Raw genomic sequence first — 27,757 nt, 5'->3', positions numbered from 1 at the left:
AGAGACATTTCTCTTCCAAACCACCCAAACTCCCATCTCCACTATGGAGAAGTAAGGCATCTACTGAAGCAACACTATAGACACCCAAAGAAACCAGTGTGGGAGTCAAATAGGAGAGGATGAAGAAGCTAGACCTGTGGTTCATGCAGGTTCTATCTCACACAGTCCTATAGGGTACTGTTACTCTGGGCCCGAGGCTGCTGAAGGATGTGACAATGAAGTGATGAACAACTCTGGCAAGGTCACAAAGCTAGAAAGTAGGGAGAAGATGATACACACCTTTGTCTAGTGTCCTTTTATTGAAGAAATTGAACATCTTAATGTTGATATTCATTTGATATATTTAAATAAACCTTAACTTAAAAGTGGCCATGGGAAATTTATAGGAGAAAAGAGGAAATGACACAGAAAATTAATGGCATAGTGAAAGCAGTAGCCGTGTAACAGATATAGTAATTGAAACTAACCCCAATTACAGGGCAAAATTCCTGGTTGTAGCTGGCTTGAAGTACTAGTTTTAACTTAGTAAATACATGTATAGGAATGAGTAGACACAGTGACCTAGTTATCCAAGTCCATCTTTAAGGTACTGACATAATAAGCTTTAGACTTGAACAGAAAAAGAACTGGGACAGGAGAGCAAAAGGCATGTACAACTAAGATGCTAAGGTGTGGATCCAGTGATCTCCTTTTTTGGTCTGCAAGATGGTCCAAAGAAGCCCTTGCTATCTGAAAGGACAACCTGGTGATTCCCAGGCACTGACTGTTCCACGTACTGCCTGGCTATCACAGATACTGACCTTCCTTGGTGCTGGGATCTGTCCTGTAATGCTTTGATTTCTGGCTCCAAGGTGACCAACAAGAACAGTGGTTCTCAAACTGTGACCCTTTAACATACTTCTTCTTGTTGTGGTGACCCAAAACCATAAGATTATTTTCATTGCTACTGTAATTTTGCTACCATTGTGAATGATAATGTAAACAGCTGATATGCAGGATATCTGGTATGCAACCCCCAAAAGGATGGAGACCCACAGGTTGAGAATCACCAGACTGGAGGTTTAAGACAATGACTAGAGAACTTTGGGTGTTTTCAGAAGGTCTGTAATAAAACAGTATAAAAGGCTGTCAGCAAGATGCATTGCATCTTTTGGTCTTCAGCCTTGAAGGGGAATGAAATGGATCAATATCCCAAGTGTGTTCGTTAACGTTTTTTGTTGCTGTGGTAAAAGCAATCTAAGGAAGAAAGAGTTTATTTTGGCATATGGTTCTAGAGGGAAAGTCCATAGTGGTAAAGAAGAGATGGGGACAGAAACAGAACCCTCAACGAGCACATTTCAACAGGAATAGGGTAAGGCTACAAACTCTCAAAGCCTGCCCCCCAGTGACCTACTTCTTCAAGGAAAGCTTTACCTCCTAAAGGTCTCATACCTGCCTGAACACTGCCAAAGACTGGGCACCAAGGGTGAAAATACAGGAGTCTAGGGGGCACAATTCCCATCTAAAGCACAACACCAAGATTCCAAACAGGCACCTCTTACTTCATTAGTGTGTCTATGTCAAAGGTAAGCATGTGAGCCAAAGAAAAGGAGACAAACGTCAAGCAGGGGTGGCAGGGGTTCATCTGGCTTTTAGTTACATTGGCCCCAAGTTCAAAGCCAATGCTTTTAGTAAAAGCCAATTATAAAAACCTCTCTCTTTTGCCTTTCAATCAAGGAAGGTGTGCACCTTTCTGAGAAAAGCTAATCACTAATGCATTTCTAGTGAATGGCTTTACAGAAACTATGCATTCATATTACTTACTATTTTAATATTAAACATTTTAGACATTGAAAAATGTATTTAAAATAACAAACCATACCCCAGTGAGTTTGCCATTGTGTTTTAAAGCTGGAATGTTATAAGTATTATAGAAAACTCACCAACATCCTTTATGACTATGGAAGGAACCAGACCTTAACATGCATAGAGACACGTTTACACCTCTAGATCACACGAACATTCAGCACCCAATATTGCTCTGCATGCATTTCTGCAACATGCTTTCTTTCCTCAACATTAATGCATGTGATATCTATTTTCACTATTGCATAGCACTCCACTAGATCAGCATAGTATAGTGTACTACTGCTGGTAGGCTGCATTACCCAGAGGTCAGCCGAGAATGTACATACAAGTATCTTCCTGTGGATAGGTGTAATGCTTTTTCATATGTCTATATAAAAAGGGAATGACTAGAACAAAGTTACTGTGAAGAAACAAAGTGCTAACACTGGGAGAAATGGCCTAAGTTTATGATAAAAAGTCTGGCTTTTTTCCAACATTTTGGCAACTTCAAAATTGTGTAAAATAAAGCTTAAAAGGGGTGTGGAAGTGGAAAAAAGTCTCCCTTCAGAATACTCAACATAATTTTCCACAGAACTGCAAAGCTTTGGGTTACCTCCTAGGTACAGATGCAGCTTCCACAGTACTGGAAATGGCAAAAGGCTAGCTTGGCTCTAGGGCCACCAGTCCCCAAATGTCAACACACTGACACGAGGCGAAGCTGGTGAGAATACCTCTAGCTTAGCTTTCAGTGTCAATAAAACCGAAGCAATTCTTTGAATGTTTATCAACCACAATGGGATGAAGTTATTTAAACTAGGGGGGAAAAAATCAATGATTCATTAGAGTCCCAGTCTCTCAAGCTATAGCACTTTGCCATCCGCATGAGTGACTTTTGAAGGTTTAAACTAAAGCATTTTAAAGAGCATCTGACTAAAGTCTGAGGCACTCTCCTGCTGCCCCCCACCTCCAGCTATAACGAAACCTCTTTGAACTCACACATTTTTCCTTTGCCCTTCTAATCCTCATAACCAGCTAGAGCCCCGAGGCCAGGAGAAATGTGTGTTTTTGTGAAGTCCCCAGAAGGCCTACGAAGAGTGACATGGGCCAAACCCACACCCAGCCTTGTCCTCTAGGAAGCCTGCCAGGGCTAACCTCATCGTCACTCACCGCCTCCTCCCTCTTCAGAGTCAAGCATTCCCTCCGGACTCAATCACTTAGCACTTGTGGCTGTTTTGATTGGGATCATCTGTAAGTCCCTGTTATGTTTTTCTCTTCACACAAGCGACTATAAACTTTTCAGAGTGCTATGTCAGTCCATCAGCAAGAACAATCGCCAGAATGTAACTCAAAGGAGCTGAAACAGAAAGGAACATGAGATTTGGCTCCTAGTCCTTTCCATGACCACAGCCTAAGGGTGTTACCCACTCCTTTCAGCGACTTTGTAGGCCCTGTTACTGATACATAACTGTGTATGTGCATGCATGCTTGTGGTGCTCTCAATAGAGGTAGGTAGACCACTATCAGCTCAGCCCTACTCAACGGAGGATGGCTCAAGGAACAGTGATGAGCCAGCAGCCAGACAACGAGCAGCTTCAGCAGACCTTGTAACTGAAGTGTGCCTTCTCTATCCAGCCTCTTCAACGGTGGCCCACACTCAGGAACAGTTTGACATTCTAGCACCATATGGCTCAGCGAGGATCCAAAGGCCACACTGAAAACTGCCAGGCCATTTGGCATTTCCCGTCCTTGCCCAGGCAGATGGCACTAGGCACCCAGTTCTCAGCTGCAGCCTGGGATAGGTCCAAGAGGACCGGCGTTTCTCCAGGATGCCAGGTCAGCAAGGAGTCAGGGCAGTGGCATCAAGCCTGTGTGGTTTGAAACCTTGATGCCAAAGCTAATAATCTGGTCCTCACTCACTCGGATTTCTAGCACAGCTGAGAAAATACACAGTGGGTTCCATAGGAAGCATCCCTGGCTACTCTCACCACCAAAATGCCAAGCCCCTAGGGCACAATAGCCCCTCCTCTCTGCCGTAAGACTTGCGGAATTCCCCAGGAAATCTACCAAGACTGCTAATTCAAAGCCTGCAGAGAGGGATGGATAGGGTCTCATCCTAAGAAGCTATATGGATTTCATCATTAGGTTTTTTTTTTCCTTTTCTTACTATGCTATAAAACACATCCTGGTGGTTAAAGCTGAGCTTCTTTCTCTGGGAGCAGTTCCCTGGGGGGTTGAGGGGAAGCAAAATCTCCACTGTGAAAAGGACTTAGGCAAAAGTTGCTTCAAGGCAGAGACATGGAGAACTGTCAAGGATCCAGGTACCACAAAGAAGAGATCACAGGCAAGCTTTGCAGAAGGGAAATGTGAATACCGCTGGAGAAGGGCCTGGGATCAGGAGAGTTCAGACAGAGGCTCTTACCACTCAACACATCTCTGAGCAGTGCCTGGGGTTTTAACTGTCCATGTCTCATTACTCAGGATGCTAAAACCTCTTAACATATGAACATACACACACTAACACATTCCCAGACTGCTCTTAGATTGCCTCAGCACACATAAAACTGAATGACATGCAAGCATCTGTCATTCTGGGATGAGGCCTCAGGGCTTGCAACACTGCAATGTTATACATTCAGAGATATTTCCCAGTTTACAATGCCAGAGCTATCTATTCAGAGAATGACAAACCCAGACAGGCAGACCATTTCTCTCTTAATGGCAGTTAATGTGTACAAAAACCTAACTGGATCATTAAGCAGGGATTTTATATTTCCTTCAGGCTCACCTAATTTCATCATCACCATAGTAAGCCCTGTTCTGTGTACCCCTAGACAGAAATATACTCAAGAGGAGGATTTTTGCTTAGAAATGATAATTTTGGTCTGACTTCTCAAGTCCAGGCCACAGCACTCAAGTCACAGAACTTAGCTACTCAGAAGACAGAATAAACGAACTGACTCGGGGCTGGAGAGAGGACTTGGGGCTGGAGAGAGGACTCGGGGCTGGAGGGAGGACTCGGCTAGAGAGAGGACTCAGGGCTGGAGAGAGGACTCGGGGCTGGAGAGAGGACTCGGGGCTGGAGAGAGGACTTGGCTGGAGAGAGGACTCAGGGCTGGAGAGAGGACTCGGGGCTGGAGAGAGGACTCGGGGCTGGAGAGAGGACTCGGGGCTGGAGGGAGGACTCGGCTAGAGAGAGGACTCAGGGCTGGAGAGAGGACTCAGGGCTGGAGAGAGGACTCAGGGCTGGAGAGAGGACTCAGTGCTTAAGGGCACCTACTGCTCTTACGAGGCCTGAGTTCTCTGAGTTACTAAATAAATAAGGAAAAGAATTATCTCTTAAAAGTTTCAAATACATCAACTCACAAATGATATATAACAGAAATATATGTATTTAACAAAGCAGAACTCTTAATAACATATAGTAAACAACACATTCACTCATTAAAGTATAAAGACAGCCCCTTCTTGTCTAATAATGTCTATATATATGGTTGGATCCCTAATTTAAATAACATGGGATTCAAGTTGAAGGTAATCTTTAGAAACACACATAAATAAGCAATGTATTTTAGTCAGGTCTGAGTTTTGGTTGGGGAGGACGTAGCATCATGCAGCCTCTGAGCTCCTAAGTGTTGGTATTATAAGCATGCACCACAACACTGGACACCAAGGCTCTAATTCATGTCCAGAGAGAATTCCTCAATAAAGGTGCTGGCTGCCAAGTCAGAGGAAATGCAAGAGAACCAACTCCCACAAGGTCTTCTCTGACTGCCACATGCATATATACAGGGTAAGTAAGTATAATTTCAAGAAGAAAGAAGACTACAATTGACATGGTCTATTATTCGCTAAAGCTACCCTTCCCAAACGCCCCTTTAGAACTACATTAGAAGCACACGTTCCCCAGCCACAGTCGCACAAGCTTCCCACTTCCATTCTGCCCAGATAGGTTTCTACGTTTCCCCTTGATTTAGTAATCAACACTCTACTGTAAAGAGATATTCACCTAAGCATACTTTCACATCAAATATTTTTCCCTTTTGCTCGATACCTCCAAATGCCCTCAAATATACCCTCACAGGTATGTCTATGAGCAACCATAATATTATAAAGTCTAGTCATCCCACATTGAAAATTCTGTCTACAACTCTAACCAAGACAAGGATGCGATCCAGGAGACAAGCCGTGATTGCCAAAAACTCTGCTGAATTGAAGCGGTTGAAGACACAGGTGAAAACACCTTCCTTAATAGGAAGTCCCCGGGAACAGTCCCCGGGAGCAGAAGCACCTTCCAATAAACAGAAGCCTCCGCCCAGACAGGTCTGGGAGCCTCAATTTAATTAATTCTCCATCTTCTGCTTATCCGACCCAATCACTCCTTCCCTTCCTCCCTTCCTTTAGCAGCCGAGGCTGCTCACTCCTAGGGCCTCTCATTGTCCCTGGCACATGCTCAGCTCACCCTCTCTAACACACTTCCAGATCCTGGGTTCTCTGCTTTCTGCGCCTTACGTTCACAACATCAAGCTTTCGAGTAAACTGTGGCTGAATCAACATTTTTCACTGGAAGTCTGTCTGAGACAGTGTTGTACTAGAGCTATGGGAAAGCTAAAGAGCTTTAAGATGTGAAAATGACAGACCAAAATAACCAAAGCCGTTTCATTTCTGCAGTATAGCCTAGATTCCATCTCAAAATGATATCCAGAGAAACGCACCTCGGTTGGCCAGGATGCACAGGGAGGGCACGACACAGAGGGTACCAGATAAGCAGCTAAGAGCCCGACTAACACTGAGCAGATTAACAGACAGGGCCCTTAATAGTTTATTTTGCCCTCAAGATCCCCTTCAGCAGTCTGCTGAGGTCTTCATATTTTTTAAAGCATAACAGCTATAAGACCATAAGAGGAAAGAATCAAAATAAAACGCAGCTATCAAAATATTAAGAAAAATACAAAGTAGTTAGAGTTGAGCTTCTCCGCTGACTTGCAGAACTTACTGGGACTAGGAGCATATCTCAAAAGTACTACGGTTTCACATACTAAAGACGAGCATGATCTGCTGTCATCATGCATAACTGAAGAAACATATTTCAGAGAGAGCTTAGCGACAATGATTAGGTATTTTTGTTTTTTTTTTCCACTATCAGAATTTGGAGAGCCTGGCAGTCCATCTGTGGGCTCCTTGGTTGAGTGGTAATAGTCCTACCACAAACAACTTCTTCCCAGAATCTAAAATGATTCACCTTTCTTTTTGTTTTGTTGTTGGTGTTGTTGGTTGTTTTTTGGTTTTGGTTTTTCGAGACAGAGTTTCTCTATATAACTTGATCCAGCTTTCTTAAAGTATCATTTCTATATTCACCATCATTACAAACCTAGAGTCAGATTTAATTTAGTGACAATGGACCACACATTTCCCCATTTTCTCCATTGTAGCCCCAAAATCTGAATCTTTGGAACTGATTTTTTTTTTTAAAATAAGTGGGCTCACATTAATATCAATACATAAATACTGTGTTAAAAGTGACAATGTCAAATATTATACAAAGGTTCAAAATACCCATAGATTTTGTGCATTAATAGAATCCTTCAGGTAATTTACTTTAATCACTTTAATCTTATGTAAAAGCACAGCGATCAGTTAGCTCAGCAAACCACCCATTATCCATATCCAGCATATGTTTAACAAACGCTTATAAAATGTTGAGCATCTACAAACATTGCAAATATTAGGTCAGTCCTTCAAGTCCAGCCTCTAAAGTAGCAGCCAATGTCTGTATTTTGCAGATATAAGGAAACTGAAGCATGCAGAAGTTGACTAATTTAGTCAAGGTCAAAGAGCATCTAAGTTGCAGAGCTTGGATCAATCCAGACAAGTTGGTTGATAGGATCCAGATTTTCAACTACGATCTTTTGCTTTGTCTTTCTCTGTTGCACATCTCTTTTTGGCATGTGGATTTATAGAAACTCTCCATGGAGATTTTTCAATGTCAATAAATAGGGCCTTATGATTCATTAGTGTCTGGACTAAAAGATGGTGCAGCTGCAGGAACACGCCAGGCTCTGGAAGAGGGTGTCACTGCTAGCTCTTTGTGGTAAATGTTTCTCAGCTCCTCAATTGACTATAGCACTATGTCTTTGCTCAAGCAAAGAGTGGGTCCGTTGAAATAAGTCACCACTCGGTGGGGCGGGGGATAGGAAACAATCAGGACTTCAGCAACCGAGCCTTTCAGAATGCACGTGGCAACTTTTCTGATAAGACACCAGCACGAGTCTGATAACTCCTCTGTATGAGAATATAGGATCTTCTTAAAGTCACTACAGAAAAGAAAGAGACAACTTAGAAAAGGATTTAAATAAAAATGAGGGGCAAGCATTATTAAAGCACTCAATATCCCCTCCTTTGTAGAAAATAAAAGAATAATAGCCAAAGAGAGGTCAACATTCTATCATGGGGATCATAAGTTCACAAGAACTGTGAGAAGAAAACTCAAGATATTTTTTTCCTTTGTGGCTACTTCCTAGACTCCATACAACTGGAAATGCAGACTTAGATTAAAGGCCTTATTTAAAATAACAAAATTACATGTGTAGGAATTTGAAACTAGTCCTGATTCCATAGCTCATGCTTTAAGATATTTTTATGCCTGAGGAATTTCTCCTCCCGAGTCCCTGACTATCCAGTAACCAAATCTCCTCCTCAAAATGCCAGTGTAAATGGAGCAGTAGACCAACACCGTTTTACCAACCACGGCAGAAAAAGCAAGGTCAAAAGTGCCAGTACTTACGGTGATCTAAGCGATCAGACCTTCACTGGGTTTCTCCATCCAAACCTGAAGTTGCTCTTAAACTCTGCTCCTCCTCTTGGGCGACAGCCTTGTCTCATCTTGCAATACCACCATACATAGTCCTGCACAAGTTACTAGACGTATTTCCTTTATGACCTGAAGCAGAGCCTAGCAGCACATCCACAAAATCTCATCCACCTGCTGAAGTCCATCCATCCAGTATTCCAGTTCTCACCCAGAGATCTCCATCAAGTAACTTTCCACCATCCATTTGCCTCACCTCCTTTCTACCTCTTCCTCCTCATTGGTAAAATAATCCCACATCTTCTGCTCAGGAAATCTGACCTGCGCCAGACATCCAGTGACTTAACAATCACCATCCGTACATAATCATCCCTGGACTTGTGGGTCCCAATGTGTGACCACTGACACCTCCAGGCATTTCTTACCCACTCCCTTAGAAATATTAGTGAGACCAAGTCCCCACAATTTAATTACAAGGCACTCGGTGGGCTCAAGCAAGACTAGGGACCTGAAATTCTCAGAAAGGTTTGCCTGTTGGATCCTACCAGTTATGCGTGGGGGTTAGGAGGAGCACTTCCTTGTCTCTGAGGCACACCAACACTCACAAGTGACTCAAAGGGCAGTAGAGGAACATACACCTTACAAGCTTTTATTACAAGCCCATGTGATGAAATACGCATGTCTGTAGGAATTTACAACAGGGAAGATGTGGAGCTGCAGCTATGTATTTTAGTTGTTAAAAGACAGGGGCCCAGAACTCTGAATCCAAGTTAGTGGCCCAACTGTTTACAGGACAAGTAACTCCGTAGCAACATTACCAAATCACCAGACTGTTAGAAATGAAGAAAACCACACATTAAATACTTCCCCTGACTCTGGAAAGGAAGAGCCTGTGAATCTGGTAGCAATTACGTACGAGCAAGAGGGAAAGTGACTTGAAGGCATATACACACACTCTGCACCACTAGTAGGGTAGGACAGAGCAACAGGAGGACCATTTAATGTTCAAGTCAACGTGAAAGCTCGTACAGGGCAAAGATACCCCTAGCTCCAGAGCTAACCACCAGCATGCATCTGAGCCATGCTTTATAGCAAAGCATCCTGTTCACATCCACGCTGATACAGAGATAAAACCTGGCAAACACGAGCTTTTATATTCCTATGTCTCAAGTGTTTTTCTGACACGCAGCTCTGTTAATTTTTCCTTTATTAAAACAAGTCTTTTTAGCAACATGTAAAGTTTAACAAGAAATAGATACGCAAGAAGAAATCCTTTTTTTTTTTTTTTTCGAGACAGGGTTTTTCTGTATAGCCTTAGCTGTCCTGGAACTCACTCTGTAGACCAGGCTGGCCTCAAACTCAGAAATCCGCCTACCTCTGCCTCCCAAGTGCTGGGATTAAAGGTGTGCACCACCACAGCCCGGCGGAAGAAATCTTTTAACATGAAGGGTCTACCCCCTACAGGAACCTGTTTATTAGAACTAATATTATTTTTTAAGAACCCTGTGCCTGGCATAGGTTCAGTATGATGGGGAGAAATATCAGTCACTCACAAATACAGAACAGATCCTAGGTCCCTGCAACTTTAAGTAGGGCATCAAATCGTGAGTGATTGCAAAAGCAAAACAGAACTACAGTAGCGATATCTGGCTGTTTTTAAGACACAGAAAAGCTAAGGAATAAAATCCATCAGAGATACAAATGAATAATGAATGCCGGGTTCTCAAGTGTTGTGGTTATAAAAGAATTTTTACATGAGGCCACATGTTCAACTTTAATTTTAGAAAAATGGAGAAAAAGAGCTTGCATCTTCTCTGTAACAAGCTCAGAAAGCAGACAATAAGGCCATTCTGTGACAGTGTCAACATTCAACAATTTGACAAATATAAGCACAAATATTTCATCACAACAGCCTACCAGGGACTTCATATTAACTCATAAACTTAGTTTTCTTAACTTACTATAGGGTTCCAATCAAATGGCATGGTCATGGACATACCAACTGTATCCACATGGTACACACCTCTCCTGTTGTGATGGGGACACATCCAACAAACTGACAATGCTTTCAGAATTATTATCTGGCAGTACTGATGATATCTGGAGTTCAATTTCTCCAAATCAACTGAAAATTAACAGGGCACACGCAAGCCAAATGTCCCTGTCACATATTTCCAGTCACAAAATTAAATTCATTTACCATCAAAACACAACCAGTCTAATGTTTAAAGGTATATTTATAGTTTATATACACCAAGCTAAAGCACAGTCACATCATCATCTTGAATAGTAAAAATGAGGAAGTGTCAAGATCTCTTTAAACTAAGATGCTGTAAGGCTAAGTGTAGCCAGCTAGACACTAAGAACGTTAATGCATTTTATATTTAATCATTTCAAAAACATGTAACAAATAGAATAAGCAACCACACAGCATCCAAGGTCACTTTCCACAGTAACTTAAAGACTACAAAGCTTTGAGTGGCAGATGGGAAACAGTAAATTACAGCCTTAATACTTCAATATTATTGGAAAATAAATTATATTTGCCTTTTTAGGCTGTGCCACAATAATTGTTTAGGCTTATGCTTTTGTTACTACCATGAACTAACTTTAATTAATTCTCTTCACAACAAAGGAAAACAAAATAAATTAATCATAGAAGACCATTTAAAAATCATACTTAATTAAAGGAAAAAACCTAAAAAGGTGCAGTACGGATTTTTAAAAGTCAGCACAACTTTTGCAAATAAGGGAAAAACTAAATTTAGTTCAGCTTCTACCAGTTGCTAGATGTTCATTGGCTTAATGTCAAAGTTGTTACAAATGGGAAGGAAATCTGAGAAATCAAAATCTCTTAAAATTTAATAAATATGATGGTTATCTGGGATTTACACTATATAAAAAAAAATCAACCACTCTCCACTGACTTATCAACTCATGTAGTTGTCTGTATAAAATGTCACTAAGTCTGTCTGAGAGAACATCTTCAGATGCTAGTAGGTATGCTTTTTCATCTACTAAGCCATATTAGACCTTGCTGGGAAACGAGTTACTATCTGTAATATTACTCTACATAGAGAAGCTATTGCTGGTTCCAGCACAGATCATGGGGTGTGTGTGAAGGACACATTGTCCTAGCTACACAAAAGGATCCCCCTCCAATTCCTATGAAGCCTTCTCTCTCATTTAAGAAAACAAGCAGTGCCCAGGGCATCCTACCGGGTATTCTGTGAGAAACAGCCGTGCTGCAGAAGCTCAGCCTCTCAGCTCCAAACTAGAATTAATAAAAGTACAGCACCGGGGCAGAGACTGCGAGCTTCCTGCAGGAGTTACTTAGCACTCTAGAAAATGATCAGTATTTTAGGTGAAAAGACCTGTTAAGTGGCCACACCTAACAAACGTGCAGATTTAAAGACAGCAATAGCAGCAGTCAGGAGATCACAGCCTTCAGTTCTAAGCAGCACATTTACACTTCATAGGTGCTGTTTGAAAGAACAGGTTTCTGAAATACTCATTAGTATGGAATTCTATGGATGGTCTGTATCTGGCAAAACACTCTCTAGTAAGGCTTCATTTGTAAGCATCAAATAGTTCCCTTAGGTTGAAATACAGATGGCGGTCGATGCATGAAGTACTATCCATACCATACCCAGACAACAGAGCTCTTCTATCTAACATCTTAGAGATTGAGATGCATTCCTCTGAAAGACAAAGAATATGCCAGAAATACTGGCTCAGGGTGAGCAAGATTAGAAAAGGCAGCTAGTGCGCATAGCCACATAGCCACAGCACCAGGATTCCTTCTACTCAAAAGTTTGTTCCATAATGCTAATGCCTCGCTATGGGCCAACTCCTGAGAATTAGTCCCTTCACTGCAACACATTCGTGGACAGAGTAGTGGAGTCTCAGGGAGCACACTTGGGGCAATTGGGTTTAACATAATGCTGTGTTGTTCTTCACATTTAAAACATAAGGAGACACAAGGGTCAATGACATGACACCAGGACATCTGCACAGAACTGGAAGTTTGATAAACACTTCCATATATAAGCTGACTATGCCTTTCCTGAAATGCTTTGAAACCAAAATGTTAGAGAGCTCAGTTTTCAGATTCCAGTGTACTGAAACCCAAAATCCTCCCAGATTTCTAACTTCTTTACTATCTCTAATGGTTCTATACAAGGAAGATGCTATTATTCTGATACAAAGCACATTATACAATAGAGGCCGTAAGAACCAGCTAAGGATGTCAAGTGAAGCTTAGTGTTTTTGCAGCTTATATAAGGATGAACTACTCAGCATGATGCCATCGTGCAATACATGTTTGATTAATTTAAAAAAAAAAAAATCAAGGGCAGTCACTGACAACCTTAATTATATGCCTAGCTTCAGAGACTATCAAAAGAGAAGAGGCCTGGAAAGATGTCTCAACAGTTAAGAACCGTTGGTTGTTCTTCTTACAAAAGACCCAGGTTCAGTTCCCAGCACTCATGTGGTAGTGGTTCAATACCAACCTTAGCTCCAGTTCCTGGAGACCCACTATGCACAGGCACCGGGCCCATGTATGGTGGATATATAAGCATGCAGGCAAAACACCACATATGGAAGAAAAATTTAAATCTATTTTTAAAGAAACTATATAGACACGTATAAATTATTTAGTATAGCCAATGAAGTTTTGTTTACAAAGAAAGAAAACAACCGCCTCATGTTTCATTGTATGGCATACACATCAATGAAGGCATATGAAGAGAATGCATGCTTAAAGTAAGAAAGCTTCAGCTTGGCTCTGGGGAGATGGCTCAGCAGTTAAGAGCACTGGCTGCTTTTCCAGAGGTCCTGAGTTCAATTCCCAGCAACCACATGGTGACTCACAACCATCTGTAATGGGATCCCACACCTCTCTTCTGGTGTGTCTAAAGACAGCCATAGTGTACTCAGATATGTAAAATAAATAAATAAATCTTTTTTTTTTTAAAGAAAGAAAGAAAGCTTCAGCTTAATAGAGTATACGAGTCTGTACAGTTTGCTTCTGATATCGAAAATTAAAACTATATGTGAAATTTTTGAAAAAGGAAGCTACCTTCATTATGATAATCTAGCTTGTAGTTCTTGCCCTCTACACGTTCCTGGTTCCCATCCTACGAGTTGATGCATCGATAAGCCTCACATGAGGAAGGGAAGCTCGCTGATTTTTAACATCATTAATGTGGTTAAGGTCCAGCACCCTTTGCCTCCTCCACCAGAGAGCGGCCTAAGTGATAGCACATGGACTGCCATGCTCTGCACGTGGGCCTGCTCCCCAGAGGTAAGAACACATTGGGGGAGATAGAGAGGGATGCTTTTCCACTCATCATACACATAGTGATCTTAACAAATGAGCCTTACTTGGTACCAAAGACTTCTAAAACACCCTATATAAAAGCAATCACTTAACAATTCTGTTACTATCAAAAACTGGAATTTTTAAAGCATCATTTTAAATGTGCACAGCAAAATCCAAAGGGTTGCCTGATAAACATCTGTAGTGGAACCTTGGGTAATACATCACAGAAAACTAAACTAGCTTTTTATAAATGGATGTTTCTCAATCTCCTGGTAGTACTTAAAAATCAGGTTTCCATAAATACTGCGTTTCTCATCGGTTCTCACTTACTGTTGCTACAGTGTTAGTCTGCGCTTGAGGGAGGAGCCCAGCTTCACCCAAGTTACTAAACAGCAGCTGAGAGAATCTCATTGCTGACAGCAACACGGAGCCTGTTCCGTGTGGGTTGCTGCACTGGAGAAGCCAGAGACTTTGCCACAGTTTATCCCTGAGAATGCAACCGATCCCTTCAGTATTTTAGCTACTGCCCTACTGCCATACATACATACATAATGCATGCGTACATACATACATACATACATACATACATACACCCTTATAGAAACAGGTTATCTTCTCTTGACCCTACAAACCACCCACCTTCATTATTATCCTACCACTTGATTAAACCAGTTTTTTCTTCCACCATAATCTCTTCCTTGTCTGTATTTCCTCCTCTTCACAGCCCCTATATCTCTGTTCGATTACCTACCAGGTGTCCATCTGACAGCGCTGAACACTTCATCCCATTCTCAGTCTCTCTCTGAGACATTCCCACCAGCACCTAACCACAACAGTCAGACCCTCACCAAAATCCTCAGTCTGGCAACAACAAACCACTCATCATTTCATTCCACTACAAACTTCTGAGCTGTTTCTTCCCTGCTTCCCCAAACAAACTCCTTAGCAGCTTAGAAACCCCTGAGTTCTCCTTGTTAAAGCATGGCTTTGACCATCATTCTACCATGTTGCCTCTCTGACAATATCCTGCATCAATCTGCCTTACCTGTACATTAAGATGTAACACATACAGACAGCATCTGTGGGTTCTACACAATGAATTCAATCAACCACAGACAGAAACCACTGGGGACAACTTTGTGCATGAACTGAACATGAACAGAATTCTTAGATGGTCAATGCTCTATCTGTATATTTGCCACACATTTTAAGCAACTGAGGCACGATTTATAGTACACAGAATACATACAGATGACAGACGAATACTATACACTATATATGGGATATTGGTATCGTATTTTTATATTTGACTAAGTTCCTGAACCAATCCTCCTCAGAAAACAAAAGATGGCAATATATGGCCCTCCAACTCCTGAGGATCCACTAGCCCAATAGCAAGCCCTCTTACCACTCTACACAAAGTAAAACTTCCTCAAGTTGGAGCATCAGAGCAGCACTTCCCTTTTGGGCCAGATTTCGAGTTCCTGCAGAACAAGGGCCATGTACTGCACTTATTAGCACACATGTGCCCACCTCAGTATGCTGCGGTCACAACACATGCTCCATAAATAAATATTCCACATTGTGACTCAGCTCATCTGCAAACGGAAGCTCCCATTATACCTCTCCCAAAGGGCTTATGTGACTATCATGTAAGATAATAAAATTTTTCTCTGCAAAACACTCCACAATTCAATTGGTAGGATAATATAATTGGGAAAGCGAAAGTACACTGATAGACTTTTGGAGGAGCAAACAGGAGGGTCTAAGAGCAAGCTCTAGGGGTGTGAAAAGGAAACAGAGGCCACAGCAGGCTTGATGGGATTGCGATTTAAATTAGCCCTGGGAAGGAGGATTTCAGACAAGCATGGCTGGAGGGGAGCAGGGAGCATCTGCCACCTAGAAAACCCACTATGCCTGTCCAGTCCCTCCCAGGAGCACCTTAATCTCTTTAGGAAGTCAAGAAGTCTTCCTAAAAGGTTCTGGAGGTTTCTGGAAGTCAGAGGTTACACAGAAATCCCCGAGACTAAAACTGGGTGGTCTTCTTCATTAGACACCAGCATGTCCTCAACCACATGATAAGGATCGCAGCAAGAAAGAAAACAGAATGTTCCATCAGCAAAGAACAACAGTTAATTTGCTAAACTTTTAGCCTCTGCGCCCTCTTCTTCTGTAGGATTTATATGCATTTGGTTGCACCCTCTGCCAGAGATCCTATCACTGCTTTCCTCATTGCAGATCTCACCAATCCTCCCCTCCCCCACTGCCCCCCCCCCCCAAATCACAGGCTTAGCAAATATTTTCACCAGCTAATAGGAACACTGGCCTTTGTGAAGCAAGACCTAAGGCAAGGATCGGGAGCTGCCCTTGGTGGCTCTTAGATTCTGGTAGAGACATTTAACCTGTGTTTTGGGGTTGAAAGAATTAATGAGTCTCAATATTTTAAACACTGAACTAACTGGAAACCAGACAGGCATGAACAAGGATACTGAGCAGCAAACAGTCCCTTCTCCTCTCTTGATGGGGAGCCTTCAGATATGTCCTTGTACAGATATTTCTAAATGGCCTGAAACCATGTTATTACTACAGGCAGCAATACAAATGAAGGACTTGAGAATAACAGTCCTGGGGACTTACAAACTTTCTATGCTTTTTTAAAAATTGAATGGGGCAGATTCCTACTGCCTAACTAACCCAAGGCCCGAAATTTCATGTGTTCTGTCATGGAACTGTAAGAAACAAGACAGCTAGGCTGAGAAACAGGAAGGAAGACTAAATGTATCTTTCATGTCTAGGATGGAAAACTTAATAGAAGATTGTGCTTCCTCTAAGTTCTAGTTAGGCTTGAAAGGACAATTTGAGGACATTTCTTTGACCCTGAGGCCTGTCCATACAGCATCAACCTGGTAAACACAAAACCACTAACTACTCAGCACTGCAGTTTCAAGCAATTCTTTTACTTTATTTTGTTAGTAGATATTCAGCCTTCTCTTTTCTTACTTAATTTCTTTTTCTCTTTTTATCTTAATTTAACCCTAACCCCAATCCTCAGGCAGAAAATTCTTTTAGGGTTAAGAAATAATTTTAATGCAGTTTATACTAATAACTAAAGCAAGTCAGGCTCATTCACAAACACTTTATTTAGAAGAGGAAAGCAGGTTAAGCCCTTCTCCGAATAACAGTCTCTCTGGACCACTTCCACAATATCAACAGTCTACTTACAACATTTACATGTGGCATGAATCAGAAGAGGATCTTTATGCTTAAAAGCAGCCACCAAGGCTGTAAGGAAAACTATTCTGAACCCACAGCTGAGTTCTCTATCCAGCCTGCCTTCAACTCTCCAAGAGCTTAAAATCAAAGGGTAAAAGGTGGCATACTTTCCTGGTTACTGAAATGCTAAAGGAAAAGAAAGAAGGGAAAGCGAGAGGAGGGATGGATGGAGGAGGGGAGGGAGAGGGGAAGGGATGAGGGAAGAAAAAGGGTGGAGGGAGGAAGGGACTGAAGGTGGGTGGAGTTTTTATATCTCTATAGGTTACAGACAAAAGTTCTCATTAAAAACTAGTGTAGGATTTTTTTTTTTTTTTGAAACATGAAACAATTTTATTTTGCATGCGTTCAGGAAGAGTAAGTTATTCCAGGGAGTGTGAAAGCTCATTTATCTGGCACAGAGAGAGCAGAGCTCTGGAGGAGTGGTTTCCTGAATAGCAAGCACTCAGCCTTTCTTTTGCCTGGAGTAGAAGTGTGGGTTCTGCCTGCCAGCAGCCCTCCCCCACCAAGGCTTTCTGGATTCTCCAGGGTTCTGGAAGCCAGAGAGGTCAGGTACCCCAACTCTAGCTTAAGAGAAAATATCCTAGCAGACGGAACCAATCCCAGGAACCACTCTCAGCTTATAGAAGTAGTCATGGGAACCAACCACAGGATGGTTTCTTTCACTTCTTTGGGATAGAAGATTTAGGAGGTGGGCAGTTTCTTTACTTATTTCATTTTTTAGTCCAGAAGCCTCAAGTGTGTATGCTTAACACAAAATCCATTTAACCTGGGTTCTGAGCATGCTGTCCCTGAATATCTGGTTTCACAAGCCCATTGTTTTTCAAGATAAGTTTCTAACACTAGCAACTAAAAAATGTATACTGTCCCCAAGTTCACCTGCTTCAATTTTCCCAATGTTAAAGAAAACCTCCCAAAATAAACTGCCTGCATAGACTTTAATTTATGAGGAGAGAAAGTGGCACAGTAAGGAGGATTTAACCCTTTCCTGTTGATCTCATGACTTAGAGTCCAGCTTAAGACAGCCTCAGGCAGGACTGAATTGGCCAAGGCTTTGTAACAGGTGTCTGCTAGACTGTCAGCAGCAGAGCTGCCTGGGCACAGCCAGCCAGACTTCAATTTGCCCTCCCTTGTAACTGCTGCCTCCTCTATGGCCACATTCTGTAGCAAGTGGGTTTGTTCCTAAACAAAAATAAACATTTATCAAGGAGGTACAAATTAAGACATGGCAAACTAGTTGTTGTGAATGACTAATCACACCATGTTCTGTCTCACAGGGAACAGAGCTCCACTGGACACACACCGGCTTCCCCCTCTCACTCTCTTTCTCCTTCACAGGCTCAGCTCTCACCACCATCCTGGCTAGGGAGTGGGTTCCTTGCTTTCCCTTAAGTGTCACCTTCTTCAAGGGCTGTGAGTCCTGCTCTCAGGGCTACCTGACTTAGTTTCTCACTTCCCAAATAGAGATTCCTGAAGAATATAAGTTGGTTCTGCCTTTTGAGCTAAATCAAAATCATATCAATGCCAGTTGATGGATGGATACCTCTAAGTTGTGTGCCCACTCCTAGCACAATAAGTGACACCCTGAAAAGCAGCTTTCTTATATATTTATTATTTACTTAGCAAACACTTACATGAAGCTTAAATATTTACAAAACTCAATATAACTAAGGCAAGTATTTTCCTGAGTGCTTTACAAATACTCATTAATTAGCTGGGCAGTGGTAGCACATGCCTTTAATACCAGCACTTGGGAGGCAGAGGCAGGTGATTTCTGAGTTTGAGGCCAGCCTGGTCTACAGAGTGAGTTCCAGGACAGCCAGGGGTATAGAGAGAAATCCTGTCTCAAAAAACAAACAAACAAACAAAAAAACTCATTAATAGGCATGATAAATCAATAGACTGGATAAATTGATTACTCCAGTCAAATCATATACCCTTCATGCCCTTTAAATACATAAAACTACTGTTTTAAAGTCTATACATGTCATATTAATAAGGTACATATTTTGTAGAGTTTTGAAAACAATAAAACTTATCATAGTTGTTATTTGCAATTCTGTCAGGATCATTTATTCTATTGTAGGAGCACTATATCATTTACCCACTTAAACACACACACACTCACACACACACACACTAAAATTTAACAATTATTCCTCTCTCCTAACAACTTATGAACTTGCCAGAAACCATATCTAGTGATCAAGTTACATTAAAAAAAGAAAAAAACTTTTGATACATCAAATATCCTGGACATAGTGTTCAGTGTAATGCATGCTTGCTTCAAGGCCATCCTGATGTGGATACTGAAGAGAACCAAGGCTCTTAGTAACACTTAGTAGTGGCAACAGCAGAATGTAAACTGTGGTCTGTCCAAGTTCCACTATGGAACTATCACTGAATGAAAGATGCAAGTCTTCCACCTCTTGGAATACAGAAAGAACAATTCGTTAAAGTTACTATCCTTCAAAGTAGTAACAACATTGGTAGACACTGGGGTAGTAACAGTGGTAGACACTGGGGTAGTAACAGTGGTAGACAGAGGAAACTAGGTGAAATGGTTTATACTCTTAAGTATCCTATCAAACACAAATGCAATAGTCCTCTGCTACTAAAATATTCTACAGCTTATAGCTGGACACCTTGTGTCAGGATCACAATTAAAAGATACTATTCTTTTCTCTTTTTTTTTTTTTTAGACTTTTTTATTTATTATATCTAAGTATACTGTAGCAGATCTCATTACAGGTGGTTGTGAGCCACCATGTGGTTGCTGGGATTTGAACTCAGGACCTTTGGAAGACCAATCAGTGTTCTTGACTGCTGAGCCATCTCTCTAGCCCCAAAAGATGCTGTTCTTTAGGGAACAAAATATAACACACCAATTAACCAAGTCGTACTTCCCCTTACCAAGTTCTTGAAATGAAATTTTCACTTGATGTTGACACCAAGAGAAGAATTAACATCCTCCATTTATTTGAAATGGGACAGAAAATCAGAAGCAGGTGGTCTACTGGCTCAGCTGGCAAAGCTTCTAACCAGTAGCAGGATGGCCTGAATTCAGTCTTGGCTGAAGTCACCAGTAACTTCCAATGCACAGATGTAGAGAAGACAGTCCCACCTTGACCGAAACGCTTGCCAAGGCAAGAAGGGGTATGCTTGGTATGCAAAGATTCACTCATGCAGTCTCTGCATGCTACGTCCCTTCTGGTTTCCCTTCAATGCTTTGTACCATTTCCTTAATTGCTAGTTTGAGTCCAACCTGAGTAAAATCGGGTATTTAATCCCTCACTCTGTACTTTCAACTGTATGGAGGAGGGAGAACAAGTACCACACTAAAGATTCTCTTAAGATTCTTGTAATCACTTTTATTTTATTGTTATAAACTTGCTCCTGGGGTTTCCCCTATGCCAGCAGACATCCCGCCAGTCCCTTCTCTTTCTCCATGCTCTAGACAAAAATTGCTCTACAAAGCAAAAATGTATTAACTTAGATATATTAGATACAGTAATGATCACAATATCTAAATCCAAATTTGAAAACCACATTCCTCTTTTGGAGTCACTCAGTCAGTACATTTTACGTCACAGAGCACTGTGGGTGTCAGTATTTAAAGTATTCTCTCTGGACAGGCAGTGATAGCACATACCTTTATTCCTAGCACTTGGAAGGCAGAGGCAGGTAGATCTCTCTGAGTCTGAGGCCAGCCTGATCTACAGAACAAGTTCCAAGACAGCCAGAGCTACACAGAGAAACTGTCTTGAAAAACAAACAACAGAAACAACAAAAAAAATTTATACAATGTAGGTATACACACACACACATACTCTGTTTAGACTAGAACTTGTTTGTAATTTAATGATTAAAAATTAAATATCAACTGAATTTTAAACTGCCTTTAAATCATTCACCTTGTTGCAAACAATCTAAAAGTGAAGTTTGACGTTCAACAATTCAAAGAGTCTTTCATTTGAATTATACTGAATGTGAACTAAATGTCTGAAATCTTCAGCTGTCAATCACCCACTCTGCTATTTGTGTTTTCAATGGACATAGTATGTGGTGCTACAGAATTATAAGTCTCCAAGGCATTTACTATTTGAGTGACCTGCTCTCATGCATAAAGTTCCCTTAAGAATAGGGTTGCGCCAGGCAGTGATGGCGCTCGCCTTTAATCCCAGCACTTGGAAGGCAGGGGCAGGGGTTTCTGAGAACCCAGAACCCAGAACCCAGCATTTCTGAGTTCAAGGCCAGCCTGGTTTACAGAGTGAGTCCCAGGACAGCTAGGGCTACACAGAGAAACCCTGTCTCAAAAAAAAGAAAAAAAAAATCCAGAGTCCGTGGATTAGCCAAGGAGAACAGTGAGCAGAGCCAGCCGAGCTTGAATTCTACGTGCAACTCTATTTGTCAATCACTACACTATCCTCTATTCTCAGAAGCAAAACTCAAATGACTTGAAATTTAAAACAGGAATGAGAAAAAGACAAAGAAAAGAAACATTCAAAAGTTCCACAGACATTATTCCATTGAAAACTAGCAGTGCCTTGAAAAGGAAATCCTGTTTAGTTTAGTCACATAAAAAGATCAAGTCATAATCACAATATACTTAAAAAAAAAAAAAGCCACTTTGGCTGGTGATATGGCTCAGTAGATAATGGCATTTGACACAGAACCTCCTGACCTGAATTCAATCCCAGAATCCAGGTGGTAGAAAGAAGAAACAAGTCAGGGAAGGTGCCCTCTGACCTCCATGACTAGCTGACCCTTGGGCCCACACACGTGTTCCCCCACACACACCAACACAAATAAATAAATATCCAAAGACAGTTAACATACTTTACAAAAACATTCCTAGGAAGTGTTTTCAAAATGAAACTGAAATCCCAGACAGTCTAAGAAAGTAAACAAATGACCTAAGAATTTACAAAGCCAAAATGTCCCTCATAGACATTCATCAAAATGTTGTCATAAGCATTACCAGCTATGTCCGTGGCCTCCAACACTGCGACCCTTTGGTACAGTTCCTCATGTTGTGGTAACCCCCTAGCTATAGAATTATTTTGTTGCAACTTCACAACTGTAATTCTGCTGCTGTTACGAATCGTAATATAAGTACCCGTGTTTTCCAATGATCTTAGGTGGCCCCTGTGCAAGGGTACTATTCAGAAATAGTACCCTATGTGCTTCGAGAATGATGTGCTTTTTTGAACATGATGATCCAATTGGACAATCTTCCTTCAAACCACTGTTGTACATTCAGGATATGAATAAGCAGTGTGAAAAAAAAAAAAAAAAAACCTCATTACATTAGCAGAAGAGAAACAAAGTGTGTTAGTGGTTAACACAGATCTCTCCTTCCCAAAATGAAAGTTAAACTTGCATGCACAGTGGGTCTGACCTGCTTCCACCAAACATCACAACCAACTTCCAAAGACGGAGTGAATACTGATAATTCTAAGGGTTCGAAAAGCTTTACAGAGGGTCTGACTCACCCCTTACCCCTGCTTGAAAGCACAGATGTTACAGAATCACACTTCAAGGGTTTAAAGTATATTTCCATACCACATTAGCAAGGCACAGCAGCTCACTTGTGATATCAATTTTCCCCTCAAATTGAAAAATAATTAGCCTGTTTCTCCATAAAGAAATAACTAATGAATACAATCACAATCTGACTCACAGAATAGACTGACAACTGAAAAGAATACATGAACGTGAATTGAAATAAGAATTCTGATATTTTGTTTTGTTTCATGAAATCTGCTTTCTTTCTTTATCATTAACACACCATTTCACCCATAGAAAAACTGCACAATGCCACACAGATACAGTTTAAGTTACAAAACACGGCATTACAGAACTCACTGAAGCAACCACAGCATGCTGGATGGAGCAGGTACTTGGCCAAATCCTAGTCCGTCTAGTCTCTTCGTCCCTACTCCTATCCGTTGGCCCTCTGGAGTGTTTTATTCACATATCCACTGCAAACTTCTCTAAATTATTATAGCTAAAAAAAACTATTACCAGCTATTTCTAAAGATTCTTCCAGATGACCTATTAGTTTTCCAAGGCTGAACTAATAAATTGCCACAGGCTGGAAAACAGCTTAAACAACAAAAATTTATTTTCTTGTGGTAAGAGAGGCTCTTTATGTTCAGTCCAAGTACCTAAGTATACTATACTCAGTCCAAGTATCTAAGTATACAAGTCTAAGGTCAAGATAGCTGGCAACAATGGTTTCCTCTGGGTCCTCTCCCCTTGATTTGCAGATGACAGCACCCTCTTAGACATCCTCGCCGAGCTCTCCTCTACACGCTCCAACTCTGTACACAAGCTACATCCCTGTATATACACTTCATCTCTGTACACACACTCCATATCTGTACACACACTCCGTATCAGTACACAGGCTCCATCTCTCTACACGTGCTCCATGTATGTATTCACACTCCGTATCTGTACATAGCCTCCATCCCTGTACACCCACTCAGTGTCTGTACAAGGTTCTGTGTCTCTCTGTGTCCACTTTCCTCTTCATATAAGGACCCAATGATCGGAGGGCACCAACCTTAAATATCTCATTATACCTTCATTGCTTGTTTAGAGGTCCTATGTCCAAATACAGCCACATCCTGGGTTAAGTTTTAAACATTTGGACAGTCCACGGAGGTGGGGAGGGGTGGGGCACAGTTTAGACAATAACACTTGTTCAAAAGAAATTTAAACCAAATAGTGAGTTCCCTGTACTTACTTTTGGAATTCTCCAGGGCAATTTAAGAGAATAGCCCCATCTTGAAGGCTAATAATACCTTATGTGATCAAACAGAAGAGATAATGCAAAACCAGAAAATGCTTCCAGAAGAGGAAAGACCAGAAGCTTCAATGCAGCAGCCTCTCTTCTGGGCTTCTTAAGATCTCCCCAAAAGAAGGAGTTCAACCTGATTTAGCATCTACCTCTGCTGGTAAATGAAGCCCCTGAAAGGCCAAGTAATCCTCATTTCCTTTGTCCAAAGAAAACCAGTGAACATCAGTTACTCATTGCCAGTGTTGGAAGTATAGAGAAGGCAGGGCAATTGTTACTTCCCAAGGCGGCACTGCTACTTCAAATGGAATCAGTTACATTAGTAATTATCTCCCTAAAAACAAAAAAATTATTCACAGTCTATCATTTAAATGTTAAAAACTATAATGCTAAGTAGTAGGTAATATGTGAATCAAAGAGTGTATTAAACACATCGATAAAATATAAAGACAGGAAGGACCTTAAAGAACATACTAGGTTATCTATGGTCATAGGATTACTGACAGATTGTGGTACTCTCTCTTTATGTTTTTTTATATTCCCATTTTTTTTCAAACATAAATTATAAAAATCTTATTTTCTGGTACATAGATGCTCAGATAAATATGAAAGTCAGTTGTAAAGAAGGACCTTGTAGGGTGACCAGAGCCAGGATGACACAGCCTACATCGGAGCAAATTAAGCCACAAGCTCCATTGTGTGAGCCTTCAAGACAACCAGACTAATCCCAAGTACATTTATAATGTCACTGACACAACAGAAATCCAGCATGTTAACAGATCAAAGGCCGACCAATGATTACCCACAAGCCTGGGTAATCCCTCTGACATTCTATACATTTGCCTGATGTGGATCGGATTCTACAGACACTCTCTTGGAAAACCAGGAAGGAAGCCAAGAGCTGCAAAATATGATCTCATTCATACATGTTGTGACAAAGAAATAACAAATTAGATAATCCCCCCACCCTTCCCCAATTTATAGTTACATTTCCGTGTTTCCACACAATTGTCTAAACTCAAAAGACAGAGAGAAATGTCACTTCTGGACAATAGGCTCTGTTGTACTAGATCATCCTCCATTGTTTCTGCCCGAAGACTTAGTGGACAGGCAGCTGTTCTGGAGGCAGCGGGCTCTCAAAGCCTGTGTCCCTAAGGCACCATTTCCTAAAGAGATTAATAACAGAGCCACCCAGAAGTGGCTCTGAAGTCTGCACAGCTCTTTTAAAGGCAGTCAGTAGCAAATTCTAAAGGGTCCCAATGGGAGCTAGTCTGGTTTCACAAACACTTGCTGGTTGGACAATATTTAGGAAATCAGCTGCTTCCAAAGGCTAACACATATTCTAAACACACCATCCAGGACTGCCAGAGACTCAGGTCATATCTGTGCCAGCTGAGGAAAAGTTGGCAAGTGCCCAAGGGCAGGGGCTGATCCAGCAAACCTCACAGCCAGACGACTTCATTCGTCACTCCAAGTGGGAAACAGTCTCTGCGAAGGGCTACCTAAGCATTGTTTTGCCCAGCAATGTAATGACCAAGAAATAATTAAATCAAAGGGATAAACAAGATATCTTGTACAGCCTAAAAACAGAGAGGTATTGATAGGGTTGTGTGTAGGAAGGTGGCCCCCAGGAAGCCTTACCATGCAGGCACTCCTCCCTCCTTATTTCTCCCATGTCCCTCATCTGCATCAGTGCCCTCCAGATACTCATGAATACATCCCCTGCCCTGACAGCTAGGGTGTGAACTCTTGCCAGGACCACAGCATCTACTGAGTTTTAACAATGACTGGCTTTCTACTTTTCTGTTGACTAGCCCATCAGACAATAGCACCCAACCTGAGATGACTGTAATCACTAAAAAATAAAACTATCCGACCCAACCCATGTGAGAAGGACTACACTGATCGTCAAAACACTCTTGCTTTTTCTGGTGTATACTCTATGTTTCTAGGAACTTTCGTGATTCAGATTTTCATCTAATTCAACATTCAATTTAAGGGTCAGGTCACTCTATCATAGGAAGCTATGTGGGTACCATCTTGAAAAACAAAAATCACAAGCTCGTTTAATTTTATCCCTATCTAGCAAAAGGATAAAACTCTTTATCATCACACTAGAGCAACCATAAAACATTCACATGTTCACACATGTATGAGCACATGTATATACAAACATACATATACCTGCCAAATCTGGGTTATAAAAGTGAAGTTTTAAATAATAACTACTTTTAGTGTTTGTTTTGTTTTGTTTGTGTGTGTGTGTGTTATGGGTGTGTGCATGTGTGTATATACATGCATGTATACAGGAATGCACATAGATGGGAACCTCAATGCTAGGTGTCTTCTTTGATTACTCTCCACCTTACTTTTTGAGATAGGATCTCCTCCCACTGAACCTTATGCTCACCAATTTAGCTAGATGGGCTGGCCAATGATCTGGCATACTTGTCTCTGTCATCCCAGTGTTGGAATTACAAGCCTACACCACTAAACAATGAAGGTAATGGGGATTCAGGTCCCATTGTTTGCATAGAAAACACTTTACCAACTGATCTATCTATCCTTGATAATAATAAGTATTATTTTAATTAAAAATTTTGACCATAAACTTAGGACAGAGCATGGTGCTTCTTTCAACATACCCACTTACTAGCACCACAAATGGAGCCAGAGAATTGTAATACCACGCAATGTTAGGACTCCTCTTTTCTACATTGTAGTCCCTCCTCTTCAGGAGGTGATAGATACTTTAACCAATGCCTTCTAAAATATTTCCACTTACATGCTTACCAAAAGAAACATGGCAACTATGTTTCCCTTGTACTTTTAAATTGACATCTTAATGGTATTTTACATCTCAGAGTTAAACAGTGAAAGAGATCAACATTTTCAGAATATCTAATAATAACTTTGGAAAATCAAACAGCAACATACTAAGATTATTGGAGTAGAGCATTAGACCATGCTAGTGCTATTTACCAGAATACATGAAAAACACATCATATTCTGAAAAGGTTACATATAACAGAAATAGCTTCTAATTGGCTTCTATTCCTTGTCCTGTTTCCGTTCCCCTATTTCCACAGAATTTTGCCTTCCTAGAAATTATCAGTTGAAGGTTCTAGCATTATTCTATCATAGAACTCTGTAAAGTACATCCAACATGTGCATTACTTATTGAAAACTGTTATATGCATTTAAGTAGCATATGATCATAGAAAACAAAAGTAAGTACATACCTTATGTACTTAGGAGTATCAGTCAGTACAATGCTTGCCTTGCAAAAACATGAGGACTTTCTGAGGAATGAGTTCAATCCTCAGAACCAACATGAAACACACACACACAAACACAAAAACAAAATAAAAAACAAAACAAACAAACAAACAAACAAACCTGGTGTAGTAGCACATAATAGTAATCCCAGAACTGGAGATGGGGCCCATTGGCTGGCCACACTCTAGCCTTGCCTGCTTGGTGACTTCTAGGTCAAGAAAGTATGCAAGTACATTATCTCAGGAAAGAAAGAAAGAAAGAAAGAAAGAAAGAAAGAAAGAAAGAAAGAAAGAAAGAAAGAAAGAAAGAAAGAAAGAAAGAAAGAAAGAAAAAAAGAAAGAAAGAAAGAAAAGCTCAGTGTTTAAGAGCACTTGTTCAGCAGAGGTACTAGGTTTGATTCCTAGCACCCACATGGCCACATGAATCCTCCAGACAACCTCATAAC

At 41.0% G+C, this 27,757-nt stretch overlaps 1 protein-coding gene and 1 long non-coding RNA gene across 8 annotated transcripts in view; both read right to left on the bottom strand.

The window, feature by feature from the left end:
- The window catches only part of Dock4 (dedicator of cytokinesis 4), a 411,188-nt gene that overhangs the window by 354,110 nt on the left and 29,321 nt on the right, over window positions 1–27,757 (bottom strand). The gene's annotated exons all lie outside the window — the stretch shown is intronic.
- On the bottom strand, window positions 7,405–21,456 carry LOC116080800. Its single transcript, XR_004114612.1, has 2 exons — window positions 19,471–21,456; window positions 7,405–8,138 (listed from the first exon to the last, which is right to left on the bottom strand). It is a non-coding gene; the product is annotated as an uncharacterized LOC116080800 (long non-coding RNA).

The sequence above is a fragment of the Mastomys coucha genome, unplaced genomic scaffold, assembly GCF_008632895.1.
Source record: "Mastomys coucha isolate ucsf_1 unplaced genomic scaffold, UCSF_Mcou_1 pScaffold6, whole genome shotgun sequence".
Classification (NCBI taxonomy): Eukaryota; Metazoa; Chordata; class Mammalia; order Rodentia; family Muridae; genus Mastomys; species Mastomys coucha.
The sequence above is the reverse complement of the archived record's forward strand: the minus strand, read 5'-3'. Positions and strand labels throughout refer to the sequence as shown.